General features: G+C 45.3%; 1 long non-coding RNA gene across 1 annotated transcript; it reads right to left on the bottom strand.

Annotated features, from left to right (window-relative positions):
- Positions 1-502: 502 nt before the first annotated feature.
- Positions 503-8,680, bottom strand: LOC132649189 (uncharacterized). Its single transcript, XR_009587631.1, has 2 exons — positions 3,581-8,680; positions 503-2,561 (listed from the first exon to the last, which is right to left on the bottom strand). It is a non-coding gene; the product is annotated as an uncharacterized LOC132649189 (long non-coding RNA).
- Between the last annotated feature and the right edge of the window lie 77 nt (positions 8,681-8,757).

Below are 8,757 nucleotides of genomic sequence, written 5' to 3'. Positions count from 1 at the left end.
GCCAGGGACACAGCAGCTCCCTTACTCTTGGGGGAGTAAGGGCTGAATGAACCTTGGAGAGGTGGGTAGGGGTTTTCAGGTGAGTGAACATCACGGGCTGGGGCTGAGGGGCTGGGAATGCTTCATTTGCATGGAGAGGAGTTCCAGGTGCCAGGCCATGTGACTACCTTGGGAATTGCAAGAGTTGGGGGTTGCACAGGGCATGTAGGCACAGAGCAGAGAGAGACTGATCCTTACTCTTGCCGGCCGATCTTGAGACTGAGATTTTTTTCAGGGTCTGGACACATCCTGACCTCGCTCCAGACCCACACCAGTTTCCCCAGGGGCACAATCCACATGCAGGCACTGCACACACGTGGTACTAAAACATACATGCAGGCCAAACACCCAAAATACCAAAAACTACAAACAAAGACCAGAAGCCATTCCAGTATACAAATAGTGCCAATGCACACACATTTATTTTGTATGACGGAGACATGACATCATCGACAAAGGTAACTCTTGAGAAATTATTTTTAATTTTTAATTTTTAGATCTCACAATGTTTGAAATAAATTTAAGATCTGTGTTACCCCACATTCACACCTGTCCCGGGCTGCATGTGGCTCAGGATTAGACACGCATGGTCTACAGGATGGGAAAACATCTGGGCGTCCACCTGAGACTAATATCTAGAATCTACAAAGTAAAACACACACACAACACAAAATCAGCCAACCTACAAATGGACAATAACTGAACATTAAAAATTATTAATAGTCTCATTCCCCAAAAAGGAATACAAATAGCAGAAAATACAGAGGAAAATGTTTAACCTCCTTAGCATTGGGGAAATACAAATTGAATATATTAACCTTTGTCTCACCCCACTCAAAACAGCTATGAAGACAAGGTGGGGTGTTTATCCACCGCTGGTGAGAATGTGATCTAGTTGGCTACTGTGTAAGTACCGAGGCTCTTCAAAGATGCCAACTACCACACGACCCAGCGGAACTGCTTCTGATTGTATGCCTGACAGAATAGAAGTCAGAATATCACAGAGATATTTGCATATCTGTGTTCATTCTTGAAGTATTCACAATAGCCAAGATGCAGCCAGTGTAGACCAATAAAGAAAGATGAGCCACACACATATTAGCGGAGTTTAATTCAGCTGTAACTTATGTCTTTTGCAGAAAACATGGTTGAAACTAGAGACTATTATAGCAAATGAAATAAACAGGAAGCAGAAAGATAAATGCATGTTTTTCACATGCAGAATTTGGATTTGTTAAGTGTCAAGCCCTGGGACCAAAGCTGAGGTGCCTATTTAACCTGTCACATTAGATCTAGACTCCAGGTCCCTCCAGCACCCCTCAGTCCCTACCTGTTACAGGGTGTGTCTGGCCGACTCTGCCCCCTACCCTACACTCCAGCCCAGGGGCTGGGCCGCCCTGCCCCAGGAGGCTCTACCCTGTATAATTCAGCATTCTGATTACCTATCCTTTTGTATCTTTGCCTTCTGGGCTGCTGCAGCTGGTTTCCCTTTCTCCCCTCTCTCTTTCCTTGCTCCTCTCCCCACTTAGCCCAGCTCATCCTGGTCACGTCCACTTTGGACTCTTTCAGATGTCTCTGCCTCTGGCTAAGCTCTCCCTCTTACCTACAATAAACAGTTTCCTTCCTCCTCGTACCTAGCAGCAGTTGTGTCCTTTTCTTTCTTTTTTTCATTCAGATACGAAAGGAGAACTAGGACTACAGGAGGAAGCAGTCTGAAGAGTTGAGGAGGAGCTCACAGTAGGGCCACCGTGACTAAAGACTGGTGGTCCCTTCTCCACCCACAAGAAACACTAGCTGGCTGGCCAGCCACTGCTTAGAAGCACACATTGAGGTGCCTAGGCCACCGGGAAGAGCCTCACTGTGACCTTAGAGCTAACTAGCCTCCTGCCTTGGAGGTTTCTCGAGATCTTCACTCACCACTGTCAAAAGCAATGGTGTGGCCTGTGCTCATACCTACCTTCAAACAGCAGGGGGCGTAGTCCAAGTTTTGGTTGCTCTAAAGACTCGGTTATGTTACGTAAACAGGTTTTTTGTTTTAATCCCAAGTGTGGGATATGGGGCTGCTTCTGGTCATCCACAGCTGATAATTACCTCGTAGGCCTCAGAGAGGGGCGTAGTCTTTGCCAGCTGCAGATAGTTTAATTCTGAAAGAGGCTTTGAGGAGACAGTCAGAAAAGGAAGAAGGCTCGGTCCTAATGACCGAGATTGTTATTGTCCCGAAGAACCCGACCACCCTCACCAGCCAGAACTAAGTCTAAAGAGACCTACGTCCCTTTCCCATCTAACTTTCTTTCTCTTCTACCTAGGGTTGGGGGTTGGAAGGGACGTAGAGGCTTAAGGAACCCCAAATAAAATAGTTAAAAAGTAGCACCTACAAGGGGTGCCTGTTACCTGTTAGGAGCAGGTCACTCACCCAATGGAGGTGCAGAGCTGGCTAAACAGATGGAGTGCCTGCATTGCTGCAGAAAAAAAGGATAGCTCAGGTCTTCCTCTGTGTGCTCAGGAGGATGGGATCAGGAAAACTGAGAAGACAGCAAAAAAAAAAAAAAAAAAAAAAAAAAAAAAAAAAAGCTGGTCCTGCCAAGTTGCTGGCCTTTCCAAGCCTTGGCAGGAAAATACGCAATGCTTGATAGTGCTCAGGGTCTGCGAAGTCATTGGTGGGGCTGCTGCCTCTGTTAAACCGGCTCCACTGCTTCTCCAGCACAAGCAGGACTGTGTGCTCATGTCACCCAGGACAAGCGGCAGAAGGCTCATAGCTCAAATGTTGTAGCAGCAATCCCACAGGACAGGCAGATGTCCCTAAGCTGAAGAAGGGAGCAGGCTGGAGCTGTGCACACAGAAGAATGCACAGACGGCCCGCAGTATGGCAACATAGCCAGGCACAGAGCAAACTGTCTCCAGCAGTTGAAAAGCAAGACCAGCAGTGTCTGCTGGGGGATGTGAGGGAATGAGCCACACAGGAGTCGGCACAGTGAACGTGTAGAGAGGAGGCAGTGCAGACATGACCTGGGACTCTTCCGCACAGTCGGCATGTGGCAAAAGCCTGTTCAAGCCTCAGCGACTTTCCTGTGCAAGACTGGGCCTGCTGTGGAGGGTAAGGGACTCAGGAGACCCTATGTGGCTGAGGGGGAAGTCACTGTCCTCACTGTGTGGATCCCGGTAGCCCACCATGCTCCAGTGAGATAGTTCCACTCCCAAGGGGCAATAAAGCTAGATAACCCATGAGTACTACCAATATGTGTGACCTACGACACTTGTTCATTCATACTAATATTATTACCATTGTATTAATAGAATAACACTGTTTATTAATATGATTCCTAGCGAGGCATGGTGAGCATGCCTATATTCTCAACATTCCAAAGTCCAAGGGATAGGATCAGCATGATTTCAAGTTCTGAGCCAGCCAGGGGCTGCAGAGTGAGACCCCGCCTCAATTAAGAGTTCTGCAGCGCATAGCTGTGCACATTTTTAATTCTAGCACTGGGAGGCAGAGGCAAAAGATTCTCTGAGTTTGAGGCCAGCCTGGACTACATAGTACCTGATGTCAGAGGTCAGAAAAGGGATAAAGATCTCCTGGGACTGGAGTCCTGAATGGTCATAAGCCAACACGTGGGTGCTAGGAACTGAAGCCTGGTCCTCAGGAGAGAACAGTAGGTTTTCTTAACCAACAAGCCATCTCTCCAGCCCCTAAATAGTAAAAAAAAAAAAAAAAAAAAAAAAAAAAAATCAAATGGTCCCTTTTCTCAAAAGGCTTGTTTGTTAAGTTATTTGCTTGCTGGCTTCCCCATTAATGTAGCAAAACACCTGAGGAAATCAACGTCAGCAAAGGACAACTGCTTTATTTTAGCTTATAAATTCAGAGCTTTCAGTCCATGACTGTTTGGCCCCACTGCTTTAGCAAAGAGTAAAACAGGGATGGGCCAGGCTCCCAATACCTCCTTCAAAGGCACACTTCCTAGCCTAACTTCATCTAGCCCTACCTCTTAAAAGGTTCTACCCCTACCAATAGCACCATGAGCCGTATAGGAAGGCCTTTAACATGCTGGCCTTTGGAGTGTAGAGCATCCAAACTAGAAAAGTACACAATCTAGGGAGTAAGGTTATACCCGGTCAGGGTTAACTGCATGCTACAGATTTTGGTAAAATAAGTAAGTTGTGTGACTATGCAGATGTTTGGGTAGGACTGGAAAATCAGCATCATCTATTTAAAGGAAGTGGGAGATACTACAAGTCAGGAAAAACACGAATGTTATGCTTGGTGGAAAAGTCCATCTGCTTAATAGCAGTAAATTGCTCAACTAAGAAAAAGGACGTTCTGTTAGTCTGTTACTGCCACAAAACGCCAGAGGCTGGGACTACACAGAAAGTAAAAATCTGGCTTGTGATTCTGGTTGTTGCAAAGGTCAGATAGCATGGTACTGTTGAGATGAGAGCCAGCTAAGGTTGCATTACAACATGGGGGATGCGCAGAGAGGAACCAGCCAGGCCATGTGCTGAAGGGACAAGACAGTGGCACAAAAGAGCCAGCCTTGTTGAGAACCCCTTTTTCTTTTTCATTTCTTCTCAAGATTTATTTTTATGGGCATTGGTGTTCTGACTGCATCCGTGCCAGGGTGGCAGATCCTCTGGAAGTGACAGTTACGGACAGTTGTGAGCTGCTACTTGGGTGCTGAAACTTGCACTCAGACCCTCTCAAAGGCAGCCGGTGCTCTTAATCCCTGAACTACCTCTCAGCCCCTGATCAGCCATTTTTGAAGGAAAATGGCTAATCTCTGTGAGATCAGTGTTGATCAAGCCCCAAGGAACTTATGCAGAGGACCTAGGGCTCTCCCTGATGCCCAGTAGGTGCCTAGTATCACCACCTTGAACAAGGGGGAATATAAAAAACGGTTCATTTGTTCCTCAATAGCCCGGAAAAGAATCAACAAGAAAGGCTAACCTGTTTTTCTCCTGTGTGGCTTACGACCTCAAACAAAACTGACCCGGTAAAAACACAGATGGGTTTTTTGAAGTTGCTGGCTAACAAGGTAGCTGAGAAAGTGAAATTCCTAGAGAAAGCAATGGCATGGCGGGTTCAACGAGGACAGGACAGCTGCCTTCTGCAGTTCTCACGGCAGATTCACTGCAAGCCGCGTGCCCAACACTTCTGCTCCGTGACGATCATTAGGCCCCAGACTTTCAGAAATGTTCTGAAAGCCTTTTCTCTTTGCCTCCCAGGAATATTTTGAAGACTTTATTTCTTTCACCAGGTGAGCACATGCTCACAATGGCATATGTCCAAAGCCAGCCCCTCCATCCACTCAGGAGGCTAGAGACAGGAATCAAGACTGCAAGTCCAAGTTGGCAACATAGTGAGATCTGCTGAGGAAGCCAAGAAGAGTGAGCAAGAATAACGAGGGTTCTCTCAACCGAGCCAGCCCTGCTGAGTGGCCCTCCCCTGCACAGCAGCCTCGGGTACAGGAAGTGGGAGCTATTTCAGTGTCCGATGCTCAGGTCGCCCTTCAGGCATAATCCTGAACATATCTCTTGCCAGGTCTCTCAATGTCCTCTCCTTAAAAACGAGAGTTAAGTTTATTTTCCCTCCCAAATGTCTGTGGATGTTCAAGAAAATCATGGAACATGAGTACAAGTTGTGCCCAAACCTCTACACATTAAAAAACATTAATTAAGGCAGTAGTTTTCCTGTCAGACCTCTTGCTACACAACATGGTTTTTAAACTCTTGCTATCCCCTTGGCATTTTTAAGTCTATACAGTTAGTATTTTTAAAATTCAGTTTAATAAAGACACGATCTCACTGTATCGCCTAGTCTACGTTTGCAGCTCAAGTAATCCTCTTGGCCCCAGCCTCTGGTTAGCAGTTATTTGAGGAACCTGCCACCTTCTGGCTCTAAAACCAACTTTTGTCTGCGTTTATCATTCCACCAGAGAAATCCTTACTGTGACTGGAATCCATACCTTGCCTCATCCTTCCTAAGAAAAGAATACAATACTAGTTACCCAGAATACAGCACCCACACCCACGGGTTTCCCTTTGTTCAAGCAATCTTCCTGCCTCAGCATCTTCTGTGCATGTGCCCTCAGACTAATGTTGGCCACTAGGTACACAAGTGAGCATTAACTATTCTTAGCGCATTCAACAAAATTCAGGGAGAAAAAAAAATATTGTGAGAGACTGGAAATGTTGGCGGGTAGCCCGAGCTACCCAGCGAGACTCTTTAAAACAACAAGAAATACTGGGATATGACTGGCGGTAAAGCACTTGCCTAACGTATGTGTAAGACCTTGGGTTTAATCACAGCGTGCACAAAGGGGTTAGGGGAGGGGCTGCTATAGTAATGACTAACAGCAGCAAAGCGTAAGTCAGTGCTAGATGCTGGGTCTGAAGATGCTCCTGTTTAAAATAACAGATGGACAGCCACCGGATGCTGGCCACAGGAGCTACAGTTGTGGAAGCCCCGCTCTCAAGTGGCCCATAACATAGCAGTCAGAAGCACAAACAGTACGAAGACTGGTCCAAGCATTTCTTGATCTCATGTCATCTACGTCTGCATTCCATTTTCAGCAGCTGACTGTGTGCTTGGAGCCCTAGACTGTGGGGAGCTTTAATTACATCTTAGCTCTTTCCCTTTCTCTGTCCTGTTCTCCGCACCAGTTCCTCCACACCACCCCTTCCCACTTATTTTATTTTTTCTGAAAAGTATCTAAGTAAGTGATCCAATCTTATTCTTCAGTTTCTCCCAATTCGTAGAAATCATAATTTTTTTAAAAAATAAGTTGAGCATATAATATTACACTGCTAAGAATTTGTACGGTCTTGACTCACAGAAACAGCAATTCTGTATTATTAAGTTTAACTGACTCCTAAGTCCTTGTATTCTGTATGTGCACGCATGTGGAGGTCAGAGGTCAAGCTCCAGGAACCATGGACCTTGTCTTTTGTTCAGTCTCTCAGTGGATGTGGAGCTGACCATGTAAGCTGGGCTGGCAGGCCAGCAAAGCCCAGGCATTCACCTATCTCTGCTTCCCTGGAGCTGAGATTATAAACAGGCGCCACCACGCTTGGATTTTTTGACATGGGTTCTGGGATGGACTCAACATGGCGAGGACTTGACTAAATTATCTACCCAGCACTGGGTTTTTAATCTCAGGGACAAGTGCTGTTGTGGAAAACCTCAGGCTTAGCACACACAAGGTCTGATGCCGTTACCAGAGAGAGGATGCTCTGAACCTCGATTCCATACATACAGGAGTTGAGTTCAGTGGACCTGAGCATTAAAAAGCCGTCACTCCTGACATGAAGAACAGCTGTGTGTAGTGGGCACAGCTGTAGCCCACCACTTGATGGACTGAGGGAGGACTGCTGTTGAGTTCAAGGCCAGCTTGGACTACACAGCAAAAGCACATATTAGAAAACCAAAAAGGCAGAGCTGAGCCCATCTCTTGTGCACAAACCCTAACTTGTCAACCTGATGAAAAGCCAATCAATCTCCGTCAACTATTTATTTAAGGAAGATTCTGCTTCTGTTTGGAAGTGAACTCCTTAACTGGGTTTTAAATATCCAAGCTAGTGCTAATTTAAGTGGGGGATGCTTAACACTTAATGCACTGGACTCAACTGAACGTTCTAGATAAAGCAGAACGTAGTGTCCACCGACAATAAGGAATACACTACCAACGTACACCACAGGATCAATACCAAAAACCTGGAGTCACCAAGCATGGTCGATATGCCTATAATCCCAGCACTTGGAAGGCTGACACAGAATTCAAATTCACAGCCAACCTGGGCTCAAAGACAAAAAATAAACATAAAACATCCCCGTGTGAAAGAGGGCAAAGCTCACCCCGGAACATCCCACTGCCAAGAGCTGTAGGAAGAGAAATCTAGTTGGTAGTAACCAAAAGCAGAGCTCTGGCTAACCTAGGCTGGGAGCAGAGAAACCGTTTGGGAGGTACAAAACTTGTGAGCAGCAGAGCACCGTACACCCTGTAGTGGCCGTGCAGAGATAAGCCAGTCACATCCCGTGAATGTATTTAAATGAGCACACTTTGATGTGTGCACACAGTACTTCGACGATTTACAACATACGAAATGAGAGCAACATTTGGTTATCAAATAAAACATGAGTGTGTATCACGGACAGAGCCAAAGTGTCCTCTGACCAACCTGCCAATCCTTTATCTACCCAACACATCCTTTCCCACATGTAATTAGGAATTTGGAATGGCTCCTAAAGAACCTTTAAAAATATAATCATATACATATATCTGTATGAAACACAGTTGTTTTTTTGCACATGGATCTAATGCTTACTTAAATATCCCTACCACTTGCAATTACCCTTTAGCATTACATTTTAAAAACCTATCAAGTGACCACAGATTGCAGTTTTTTCCTTTGAACACCAGTACAGTAATTTAACCTCTGACTGATTACAGTTTACTTACCCAGGCCATTCCCCATTCAGAAAGACCCTTAGATTGTTTCCCCTATTACATACAACTCTCCAGTGTAAGGAGAAAGTATTCACTGCTAGGGTGGAATCTCCCCTCTAACTCCTATCAATGAGAATTTTTCATATATAATTTATTATAATCTATTTTGGTACTGTTTTGGTACTATTTTGGTACTATTTTGTAAAAAATAAAACTGATATTTAAATTACCAAAACAATCAAACAAATAGTAATATGAATCTATTAAAATCTAAGGA

This window comes from Meriones unguiculatus, chromosome 19, assembly GCF_030254825.1.
Source record: "Meriones unguiculatus strain TT.TT164.6M chromosome 19, Bangor_MerUng_6.1, whole genome shotgun sequence".
Lineage (NCBI taxonomy): Eukaryota > Metazoa > Chordata > Mammalia > Rodentia > Muridae > Meriones > Meriones unguiculatus.
Note: the sequence above shows the minus strand (reverse complement) of the source record. Positions and strands in the feature narration are given on the sequence as shown.